Source organism: Ochotona curzoniae, unplaced genomic scaffold (genome assembly GCF_017591425.1).
Source record: "Ochotona curzoniae isolate NIBS_2020 unplaced genomic scaffold, NIBS_Ocur_1.0 contig_1014, whole genome shotgun sequence".
NCBI lineage: Eukaryota > Metazoa > Chordata > Mammalia > Lagomorpha > Ochotonidae > Ochotona > Ochotona curzoniae.
The window spans coordinates 17,847,428-17,860,680 of NW_024464920.1; positions in this window are offsets into that span (position 1 = coordinate 17,847,428).

The window sequence follows — 13,253 nt, forward strand, 5'->3', positions numbered from 1 at the left end:
GCACTGATGGCTTCAAAAGCAACATATCTTAGTGGGTCAATCAGAATTGCTTATATAATGGTACAGTAGAACCACACTGCAAATTTCTCTTATTGAAAACATTTGTCTGCTCTACATGCTAGCTATCATTTGCAAGCAAGGAAGCTATTATGCTCATCATTGGGAATGATATATACATGTTCTCAGAATTGCAGACTTGGTGAAAAGAGAATGTGGTAATTGAGTTGTGTTTTCAGACCTGCTGGCTGGGTGTCATTTATGTTACCGACATGTTTCCTTAAAAGTACAATTCAGAGGATTCTGCTTGAGTCTTCCAGATTCTGGAGTATTCTTCCAAGCTTGATTTATCTATTTTTATTTTAAAATATTTTATTTAAAAATATTTGTAGAATTGCATTTTTGCAGTAGCACAAGTTTCAATTCACTTTGTAATCACAAGTTCAATATTCTTCTAATTGAGACTTCGACGAAGGAAATAGACAACTGTTCACTCCATATTTCGATGTCACTTTTCTAGGGTTTCTTAGACTTTGTTATTGAGCTCTGCTATTTTCTAACACATAACCAACACATTGTTGTTTTTCTCCATCATACTTGTAACAGACAGTGAAGATGGTATTTTGTATCTCCTTATGTGGCATTATTTTTTTAATAAAATAATTTTAATATGCTCTGATATTTGAAAAAAGATTTCTTTAATTTTGTCATTCTCCTTTTCAGAATTTTTTGCAAGTATTTGAAATAGAACACTAGAAGTTTGTCATGCAATTTATAGAGTATTTATCATCAAAGTTTGAAATACTATGTTTGTAGCAGAAGGGCTTTGTAATTAGAGTAAAAAGTTCTGCCCTTCATCTCAAGTCAAAATTATTGTTTAAAGAAATATAATATTTACTTTCATTTGTTTTCAGTGTATAAAGGCAATTATAAAAAGTGTCAGAAGTTCTTTAATGAGAAAAATCCCTTTGACTCAAGACAAAAATTTACCCAATAATACATTATTATATTTTAATAAAATTATTTAAAATGTGGACAGTTAGAATCCTTCACATCATCTCAATAAACATTGGCTAATACAGGAGCATCTTTAGGAAAACTTCAGAATTCTGATACAAACGGCAGTACAGCAGCATTTGAAGACATCCACAAAGGATTTCTTCTGAATATGACATGTATGAGAGCAGAAGGGAATGTGGGACAGACTGGACTAGTCTGCTGCACATAATGGTAAACCAGGGTAGGGGGCGGGCCTGGTTGGGGTTAATGTGGATCACTCTGGCTTGGCTGCAGCTCCCACTGGTTTATGAGAGGGCCGAGTCTGTGCTGGGCAGAACCAGGCTGGATTGCAAACGCCCATTGGTTCCAGAGGAAGCCATGGATGGAAACAGAACCAATCCAGCCACTGCAACCACCAGCTGATCAGGGCGATGGACTGTACTGGGCCCTGTACCTGCTAGCACATACAAGAATCTGGTCTGGGAACACCTCAGACAAAGTCTCTTTGGGGATCCCCCCAATCGAGCTTTTGGACTCAGATCGCTAACCATCAAACTACAGAGGACAGAACAAGTCAATCAGTCACCTCAGTTATATGTTGGCAATGAAAATACTGGGCAAACAGAGATGCTATGATGGACTATGTCGATCAGTGGAATCTCCAACAAACACATTGTGTTTGGAGTGGTGAGTGTGGCAGCAATTCAGAACTGTTGAACTATCAAAACCACTTGGGCAAGACCCTTGGAGCATGCCCTACATCTGGGACCTGGGGTGGGTGGGAGACTGGGTGGGGCTTCTCCCTTAAAATCTCCTTTTACATCAGATACATTAAGGAAACAATACGTAACTAATTGTCTTCCCCATCTTCCTGTGGTGCTTGAACCTTTCTACCCTAATTATGTCAAGACTGTCAAAAATAATGATAATAAAAAAAGAATTAATGACAAAAAACCCATAATACAAAATACAACATGCCAGTCTCTGACCCAGATGGAATCTTCCTCTATCATGTTATACAGATTACTATATTTTGTTTAATGTTCACATTATAAAGAAATAAAGCCATGAAAATAACAGTAGAAAAGTTAAATAACAACAATAATAATATATTACTATGTATGGTTCACAATTGGGCAGATGATCTTATTAAGTCTGTTTTATCTTTGCTTATTCTTGATGTCTTTATAATACTCTCTATTGTTATGAATATAGTTTAAAATTAGACAAGGCCCTCTGATGCCTGCAAAATGCAATGTGTTAACAATTTTAATTCTATTACATACTCACGTCCAAATGGACTATAAAGTATTCATATACATTTTGTTTAAATTATTGTATCTCAATCTTGCTAACTATGCACTGGTTTTGAAGGCTGTTCATGTAATGCTTCACATTTTCCTAAATTTTTTTGGCTTTGATTGCAACCAGGTGATCTGTGAGGATGCTTCAATTCATGAATTGTACTGTATATTTTTTTATCTTTGCCTTTTTCAACTGAAAAGTTAAGATATTACTTCCTAACTATCAAAACTAGGAGTGTGGATGATACAATGGAGTTCTTTTTACTAGAACTGTTAGTTTAAATATAGCATATTAAATTGTGCTTTTGTATGGTGTGTCGTTCTAAAGATACAGGTCATCCCTTGTCTTAGACTGGGTGAAATACAAAATTGCTAAGCTCTAACAGCTGTTAGAAGGGGAAGTTCCCATACTGAGGATGAGACATTAAGCAGACAGTGTTTGCTCACTGAATGATACAGAGTATAGAAACGTTAAGCCTCAAGGACAAGTTGAGCCTAGGTAGACTTGACAATCTTACCCAAAGTGACAGCCCACCATGTTGAGTTACTTCTTTGATGATCCAGTGGGAAATGATGGGGAGGGAGCGAATCAGTCATTTTCCTGCTTTGCCTAGAAACCTGCTCTTCACATTTAAGAGATACTTTGGCTCTGATGAAGTGACAAGCTTGGATACAGAACAACAGACTCTAAGATTGTAAGTGGCTGGCCTAGGACCTGCAGGGCAAGGCTTTTGCTCCTTTTAAAGTTAAAGATTTTCCGCGGAAGCACAAGAGAAGCCAAGGTTTTGTCAAGCAGTTATTAAAACTACATGTGGTAAAAGTTGAGCTAGTTCTTTCAGATCTTAATTCAAACTATCTTCTTATACTCCTGTGCTGCTAAGCAACAATTGGCTTAAAATGCATTATTAATTCAAAAAGCTATGATTAATCAAGAAATTTGGAGCTTGATAAAGTATCAAGTACCACCTCTTTTTAAAGTTGATTGGATTACAGTGAAGGGTGTTTTTTTTTCCAAGGATGTACATAATTAAACAATGGGTGCTTATAAAAAACCTAAACATGACATGAGGTTAAGAAATTGGCCTGGGAACTAGCTTATATCCCACAAATAACTTTAACACAGTTTTATGATAACATGGTAAAATCTACTTTTCCCTGCATCTTTCAGCTTTCTCAGGGATAAAGAATGCATATATTCACCACCTCCAAAAGGCGAAAGCAGAGTATGACATCAAGCACTACTTTTTGGAATCGGCTTTTGAGTTGAAAGAGAAGGTGATAGAAATCATCTGGCCCATTTTATATTTCAGTGAAAGTGAAGCAGAGAGAAATAAACTGGTCCCAGAACTCATAAAACAGATAATTACAGAGGGACTATCTAGAATTTCATTCCAGTAATAGGCCCAATGAAGAGCATGGAAATTGTTCCAAAATATTTAACAGCCATACAAAAAGGCTTGCTGAGATGTCTAAAGGATTTGATATGTGAGACATTTAACTATCTGATAAAATACATTAGTAAGGTCCTCTGAGATTTAGAGGTCATTATAGACTTGAGCTGTCTGCAAATTGAAGACACCATGTGACCACATCCTATGGTGAAGCAGAATTCACTTCGAGGTTTGGTTAATTCCAAGTCACATTAATTCCAGAGTTACATATACAGTAAAATTTCAGCAACGATAGGATTTGACCTTTTTTTTTTCCAACGGTGTTATAAAATTATTGGGTAATTAAAATGGGCTAACCATCCAAATAAGGCAGGTGTGAAAGATTAGAGCTGCAGTGAAACGAGTTAACCCTCCTTGAGTTAATGCTTCGGGAACTAGCAATATAGTATAGTGGGTAAAACCGCAGACTTTAACACCAGCATCCCATATGGGTGTCTGTTTCCTGGCTGCTCTCTGTTTCCATTCCACCTCCCTGCCTCTGGCCTGGGGAAAGTAGTAAAAGATAGTCCAAGTTTCTGGGCCTCTGTGACTCATGCGAGAGACCTGGGTGAAATTCCTTTCTTTGATCTGGCCTAACCCCAGCTATTGTGATGAACTGGGAAGTATTTTCTCTGTCTCTCCATGCCACCTTCCCCCCCCCGCCCCGCCCAACTACCTTTCTGCAGTTTTCTTTTCCTTATCATTTTGATTATTTTTATTTGTATAATTTTCCATTATATTCTTTTGCAGGTATAGGAGTTCCCCTCTTCACCTCACCTTTCTTCCTCTCTTTTCTCTCTCACCCAACATTTCCCCCCATATTGTTAACATGGTCTGATCATTCAGCAACAGTCACAAGTCCAACATTCTGCTAATTATGTGTATCTTGGCATTGTAGATATGCTGCAATGTGCATCTCCATTCCATAATAAAAGGACTCGCGATGAAACTTGAATACCCATGGCAACAGAATTTTAGACTTTCTACCATTGTGCATATATACAATGTAATTTTATTTTCAAATATATTAAATCAATAAGCTAATTCCTTTCATAATTTTGTATAATTTACCAGACATAATATTCTTAGAACATGATGACAGTTGTAGTGAATCAAAATACATAGGGGTGGCATCTAGGGACCTGTGTGGCACTTCAAAACACTTAAAAATTTTTTTGATTCTATTTGAAAGTGGGAGAACGAGAAGGGGGTGGGGGAGGAAAGATATAAAAGGAGAGGGATAAGAGATAGATAGTGAGAGACAGAATCTTTTATCTGCTATTACCTTTCTTAATGCTCAGTATATCATTGCACCAAGCTGTAGTCACAGAATCTGAAAGTCATTTTGAGTCTCCCATATAGGTGGATAATCATGTATTTGAAACATCATTTGCTGCCTTCCAAGGTATGCATTAGCAAGAAGCTAGCTAAGAAGCAGAGGAGCTGAGAAGTGAATCCAAGTATTCTGATAAGGAATGCTGGCACATCCTATCTGCTGCCAGTTTGGGTCCTGGAATCTGTATTCAGGCTGCGCACGTGACTTTTACACCAGTTGCAGTTTGAGAAGGGTTGATACAGAACACTTGGCACTCCAGGAGATGAAAACAGACATAAAATCAAGAAAATTTTCACAGTTTGAAATGGTAATGTTATGACATGAAAAGATGAAATGGCCCTTTTGAGTGTGTTTCTGGTGATAATCTAAACTAATGTAATTTGAAAAATATTTTTTATAATTAGATAAACATATTGTAATTCTAATTCTTCTGGTAGGGAATTTAAGAATGCTACTATGTATTAGTTTTAAAGAAATAAGGGGTTTTCTTTTTCTTTTTTTTTAATAGTTATTTATTTTATTGGAAAGGCAGGTATATAGAAAGGAGATACATAGAGAAAGATCTTCAGTTCACTGGTTCACTCCCCAAGTGGCAGCAATAGCTGGAGCTGAGCCCATCTACAGCCAGGAGCCAGGAATTTCTTCCAGGTCTCCCATGTGTGCAGAGTGCCAAGGCCTTAGGCCATCCTCCACTGCCTTCTCAGATCTCAGGCAGGGAACTGGATGGGACGTGGAAGAGCTGGGACACAAACTGGCTTTCATATGGGAACTTGGCGATCACAAGGCAAGGACTTTAGCCACTAGGCTACCATGCTAGGCCCAACACAGCCTTACTTTTTAAAAATTTTAAAAAGATTATTTATTTCTTCACCCACTTATTTAAAAGAACAAGAAAGAAAAACAAGGACAGAGAGATCTTCCATTCACTGGTTTGCCTTTCCAGATGCCACATCAGCAGGGGCTGGGCCAGGCTGAATCCAGGAGCTAGGAACTCTATTTGGTTCTCCCATGAAGGTGGAAGAGCTCCAGGTAGTTGGACCCCCTCCCATTGCCTTCCCATGAACATTAGCAGGAAATCTTAAAGGAAAATATTTATATAAATTTGGGTAATGAATACTTCACAGCTAGAAGGAGTGCTTATGAAAGTATGGAATCCTAAAATTTTTCAAAAATGATCTAATAAATGCTATATAAAATTTGAAACACGTGTGCAAACCAAGATTATGAAAGAACAATGAATAAGTTTGCAGAATGGAAGATAGCCAGAAAAGTGAAACTACTGTGAACCAGCTTTCTCTTTGGTAATTACAAGTAAACATGGTAACTTCAAATATTCTTAGTTTAAACAAAACACCACACATAAAATCTTTACACCCACATATTTTCCTCCCCTAATTCCCTCAAAGAGTTAATCTAAGAGTATCAATTTAAACTACCTGAGAAGTTTGTAAGAATTCTGTCTAACGGAAAATTCAGAATGCATGAAATTCAAATTTTTGTGTCAGGTTATCACTTAATTCCATGTTCCACAAATTGTTGGATAGCATTTCATATTTCAGAATAGCTATCATATTGAATATAAATATATGATCATACTTTTATATATAAATTATATACATATAATATTTACATATAATAATATGCATATAGAGATTTTAACATATTATTGATTCATATTAATATGCTGCTTATGATTTATATAAAAATTGAGTTATTAACTTACACAAATATACATATACATACATTAATATCTAGCAAATGTCATGTAAATTCTTTTCAGTGTTAGGTGTATTTTGTTTTTGTTTTTTCTTTTTAAAATTTTTATTATCTTTTTTTAAAATTGATTACATTGCATTATGTGACACAGTTTTATAGGCACTGAGATTCTCCCCACCCAGCCCAAACCACCCCTTCCCCATTCAGTGTTAGGTGTATTTTGTATGGTATCATGCATTTATTTCTTTTACCAATTGTTAGAATCAATATATAGAAAAAAGAATTCTAGGAGGCAGCATGGTGGCTCCAGACACTAATCCTCAGCCTTACCGGGCCAGGATTTCTTACGGGCACTGTTTCTAATCCTGACTGCTACGCTTCCAATCCAGCTCCCTGTGTATGGCTCAAGAGAGCAGTAAAGGATGGCTCAGGTCCTCCAGCCACGAAACCCACTTGGGAAACCTAGAAGCAGCTCCTAGATCCCGCCTTCTGGCTTCACATCAGCTCAGCTCAGCTACTGTGGCCATTTGAGAAGTGAAGCAGCATACAGAAGCTCTTTCTGTCTCTCCTTCTCCTGGTAAATTTGCCTTTATTTATTTATTTACTGATTTATTTATTTAATATTTTTGTTGGAAAGTCAGGTATATGGAGAGGAGGAGAGACAGAGAGGAAGATCTTTCGTCTGTTGATTTATTCCCGAAGTGGCTGCAGCGGCTGGAGCTGAGCCAATCTGAAGTGTTCTTTGGTAGTGGAAATAATTTCTCAACTGAGAGATGCTGAATTAAATGATCATCATGGAATGGAATCATTTGATAAAATTTAGATGTTAGAGAGGACATTACAATGGCAGAACCAATGAGTTTCGTGTGAGGCTTGAAGAAGAGAGAAAATGGAGGCAGGTGATTGAATCTAGAAATAATTCCAGGTCCTGTCTCCACTTCAATGCTGTGGCACAAGTACATACTCTCATTTTGTGAGAAAAGTACACGTTGACTATCCTGGAACTTATTTACTACTCCACAAAAGTTTTCTGTATTACTGCATATTTTCTTTTTTAAGATTTATTGATTTTTTTATAGGAATGACTTATATACAGAGAGAAGGAGAGTCAGAGAGAAAAATCTTCAATCCGCTGGTTCACTCCCCAAGTGGCCTAAATAGCCAGAGTTGAACCTATTTGAAACCAGGAACCAGGAGCTTCTTTTGGGTCCCCCACATGGCCATGGGGTTCCAAGGCTTTGGGCAGTCCTCTATTGCTTTCCCAGGTCACAAGCAGGGAGTTGGAAGGGAGCTGGAAGGGAGCGGAGCAGCTGGGATATAGACTGGCCCCCTTATGGGATGCCAATACTCATATCTAGCCACTAGGCAATCACACTGATCCTATTGCATACTTTCTTCTAGAAACACATCATGCATATATTCAAATTTTAAAGGGATTATTCTATGCAAATAAAGATTCTTAAAATGTTAATTAACTAAGCAGCTTTAGATAAAGCTAGGATTTAATGCTGTTAAATAGGAGGGATTTTTACATAAAATAAAACCAAATCACCTTGTGTAAGTAATACCAAAAGCCAATATTCAAATGTCTGTATCTCATTTATTCTTTACAGAAAGATGTAGACAATCACTAAGGTTTGCTGGATAAATTAGCTAAGTTAATAAATTCACTTTGGGTGAATTTAAGACACTGGGAAAGGGCACATTTCCAAGAACCTAAAAAAAGAAAGAACCATTCTCTTGCTAAATTGCTCAATATTTCAAGAACTAATACTAATTTAAAGAATTGTAAATGATTTCATAAATAATGTTTGTGTATATTAATGGGCTCAATGTGGGCTTTTAATAATTACATAAGATGTGTACTGATCAGATTAGAGTAATATACATTTCTGCTTCTGTGACATTATTATGAGTGCATCTTTGGAGTTCCTTTTTATTTTCTAATAAAATATACAACAGGTTATTATAGAGTATAATCAGTATTTCAGATTAATGAACAAAGACAGTAACATATAATGTTACCCCCAAAATAATATCACTCAGTCATTAAAAAGAATGAAATCTATAGTCTGCATTAAAGATCTGTTTATCAAGCTTGGAGTCAAAAGAACTTTCTGAGGAAGGCAGAGACGTCTCTTGCATGTGTACATATAAATTACTTCCTGTTGTAGACCGCCCCCCCCCACTGTATGCCAACATAATCCCCAGTCTTCAAAAATCTTTTGCTGTAAATAAAGTTTGACTACTGACCATCTGTGTGTGTGATTACTGGCTCTGTGTTCCAAGTCCTTTGATACACAAGAGATTTCTCCTTCCACCCTTCCCATTTGCCCTCCCATTGATTACTTTCCCTTGTATGGTAGTGTCCTTGAACAACAGTCACAAGTCCATCATTCTTGGATTTATTGCTGTTCATGAAGGACTATCCATTGTAATACTACAGGGGAAATCAATAGTGAGGGGGAGGGGATTTAGAGAGGAGGATGGGAAATCCCAGAGCCTGTGGAACTGTATCATAATATATAAACAAACAAACAAACAAATAAATATATCATTCTTCTATTCAAGTGTATTATGATACTGTAGGTATAGGCAATGGTAGAAACTCCAGAATCTTACTGTCAAAATATATTTAACAGTTTCATTGGGAGTCTTTTAATCAGAAGTAGAAATTCATACTGCCATGTATCTTCACTTCGTGCTATGCTTGCCTCCATTAAACAACTGCTCTAGTTATATTTCGTGGAGTAAATGTATCACAGTCAAAGAGAGACTAAACAAATAGAGCTTGCAGAAAGCCTGTATGAATTGTAGTCAACCTACAGATGATCTGGGAGGGTCATCTTGGTAAATACAGATATTTACACATAGGGTATATAAATATTACACATGTATACATTCAGATACACAGATATACACATATGCGTTTATATATGAGCAAATTAATTCACTTAAGCATACATATCCAAATATACTGTAAAATATACAACATGTTTGTTATATAAAAATACATGATAATTCATTATAAAATTATTTAAAATGATAAAATCTGGAAAGACACCAAAGCAATTTGTATGGATATTGTGGGTTAAAATTGCATTCTTTTACTTTATGTAATATTTTGAAAAAATTAAAAAATTATAGGTTATGTGTAATTATTATGGAAAGATATTTTAAATAATATTATATTAAGCAAGGTATTAGAATATATTGTTGGAATTGTAGTTATGAAATCCATCAAGTCAGATCACTCTATTAATAAAAATAAACACAATTTCATAATAAAACTAAATATTCAAATTATAAAATAAATAATTCTACCTTACCAATAAGTAAATCTTTTTATGTACTTTTTACATTTTTGAATTTTATTTTTTTAAGGCTGAAAAGGCAGATATACAAAGAGAAGAGACAGAGGCAAAAAACTTCCACCTGGTGGTTCACTCCCCAGGTGGCCACAATAGCCAGAGTTGAACTGTTCCAATGCCAGGAGCTTCTGCTGAATTTCCAAGGTGAGTGTAGGGTCTCAAGGCATGGGACCATCCCCTGCTGGTTTCCCAGGGTACAAACAGGGATTTAGATGGCAAGTGAAGCAGCCTGGACAATAACTGTCATCCATATGGGATCCCAGGACTTGAAGAGGGAGGATTGACTAGCCATTGCACTAGGCCCTTATGCACTTGCTTCAATAAACATTTAGCCTCTATAGTTTTGCGTGTGTCAAGTTCCCAATATAGGATTAGGCAGGACCTTTATTCTTTCTGTTCTGAATATTAAATACAGCATTTAAAAGTGTATATAAATATTGGAATCTGGACAAAATTAAACCACTTGCTCTACTATTCATTTACACCTTCTAACAGCTGATTTTGGGTAGGTGACTTGATGACAAAGCATCTGAGCAGGTGTTCTTGTACTCCACACATACGTCCTTGTTATTAGCTGACTGTCGCTCAGAGTACGATTTTTGGAATTTTGTGTTAATGCAGTTTCCAGAGTTGTCTTTATCATGACTATTTTCAAATCATATTGATATTTTTACTATCTAATACATAATTCCAAAAATAATGTTAAGATTATTTTGATTTAGACTCAAATAAATGAATTTAAACATCTGAGGAAGAATTTATGGTTAGATATTAAGGAATATGTAAAACTATAAGAAATATAAAGCATTGTTTGAAAAAGAACAAGAAATGTTACCTTTCTTGGAAAGACCTTGCTTTCAAGCCAAACACTGAAAACCCACTCAGTCAAGAGTATATATTTTAATACCTTTAAAATTGCCATTGTGTTCTCAAAGCTTTGGATAGAAAATGAAGTTAGCCAAGAACCACTCTTGCTAAAGCCATTGTTGAATTATTCAATTATCTGTAACAGTCCCACACAGATCACCATGGGTGACTGTAATGAATGAAATAGATCTAATCTTGCAATATGAGAAGAATTTCTTGGAGTGGAACAATTGTTTCATAGAGGGTTCTTCAGGGAAATAACTGGCAACATCATCCTCCTTTCATGAAAAGAAACTTATTAACATGATGTATGAGTGAAAGCCTTGGTGTTTAAATAGTAAAACGAAACTTATCTGCTGAGTCTCAAAACAACACTAGGTTCAAGGGAGTTTGCAAGTGTTCTAAGACATGAAAATGCCACAGCCTTTGGCTCAGTTTCATCTGTACATTTTTGGCCAGGTCCTTTTAGCTCTTTTCATATAGTTATATGAAAAGTTTGCACTTCAAGATTTTGATCTACTTTGAGTGCTGGCACTGTGACTTTCATTCAGAAGCACGGTTTTTGTGAGTATGTGGAATCTTATGTTATTGGACTCAGTGATGAAATACACCTTTCTGATGGTTTAAAACTTTTAAGCTGTAAAGTATGCAAGTATGTATGCAGTGTCTCTCGCTCGCTATATATGTATATATATACCATAGATATTAATATAGCATTATATGTATAATATATATGTATCTATCTATAATACATACCACATGAGTTTCTATGCATACTATACATACAACACGCATGTATAATATATGTAGCTATTAAATACTATAAAATCTCAATAATTTTCACCAAGTATGGTACTTTTAAAAATTCATATTGACATGTTCTATATTCCTTCATGGTCTCAGCTGATTGTGGCTTCAAAAAAATAAACTATGCTGCCAGATCTCACTGTAAATGTATGATTAAGCATATCTAACTGGAATCTTAGCTCAGTGAGACGATTTTACTGTATTTCCCCAGTCAATGTGTTCTTCTCATTCTCACCTGATAACCATGTTTCTCGTTCATTGTAAAAAACAGATGCAATTGTAAGAGAAGTTCTACAATTCCTACCCCAAAGTCTACTACTCTGCATTTTTACTCAAACCTGTCTTTCTGTCCTTCAATTCATTTGTACACTCTGGCTAACTCTTCTATTTGCTCATGTATAGCAGCCACCTCTTTAAAATACTGCTTCGGATATTTTTCTCTCCACTTTTTGTTCTGTCTCATATAGTTTCTCTTACTGCAATCTTCTTACCATTACCATATAAATCTCATATGCATATGGACATATATCAAATCCTGCTAAAACTCTTGTGCCTTAAACTTACACTCCCTGAATTCAAGATTCTCTAACCTTTTCTACAGTTTCATTTCTTCTTATTCTTGTGTTACTCTTTTAGTTCCTTTATGTCATGTTGATTCCATTAAAACAGTCTCTTGATGATGATCAGTAATCATAAACTGTAAAGTTCAAAATCAAGTCTCACCTCCTGACTTGTCTATTTAGCAAAACTTAATGTTACAACTCAAAATGTTCTGTAAGACACTTAAATGATTTGAATACAAGATATCAATGTCACTAGGTTCTCTTAATAGTTATTTTTTCTTTGTGGATTTAACTTCACTTTTTTATTTCTAAATATTTTAGTTCAGCAATGATTCATCCCAAATTTTAAATGCTGCTCTCTCCATCTAAAGAAAGCAAAAAAAGAAACAAAAACAAATTGTGACAAGCTATCTCTATGCTCTTCCTGCATATCCAACTATACCTATACATAGTTATACATATATGCACATACATGTAGTTTATTTCAACACAATTGGGTAACATAAAGTAATACATTACATCAAACCAATTCTGTGATCAAACTTCCTCCACTTGATTGACTTATGAGAAATCCATGGGCTATGCTCCATATAATTTTTCCACTTACGCTCCTGGTATTACTGCCTTCCTTGAACCTCATAATTGATTCACACTATATCCAATATCATCCAATCTTTTGTTCATCACAACAAAAAACTTAAATTTTGTATTTCTTCTACAGGTTCTTTCAACTCTATTCATCACATTTTGGAGGTCTTTGTGCAGATGTTTTAGAGAACTTTCTTGATGTCTCTATTAAAAATCGCTAAGTCTTCAAAACTGTATTTAGTGACCCTTTAGCTTCATATTTTGACTTTATTTTT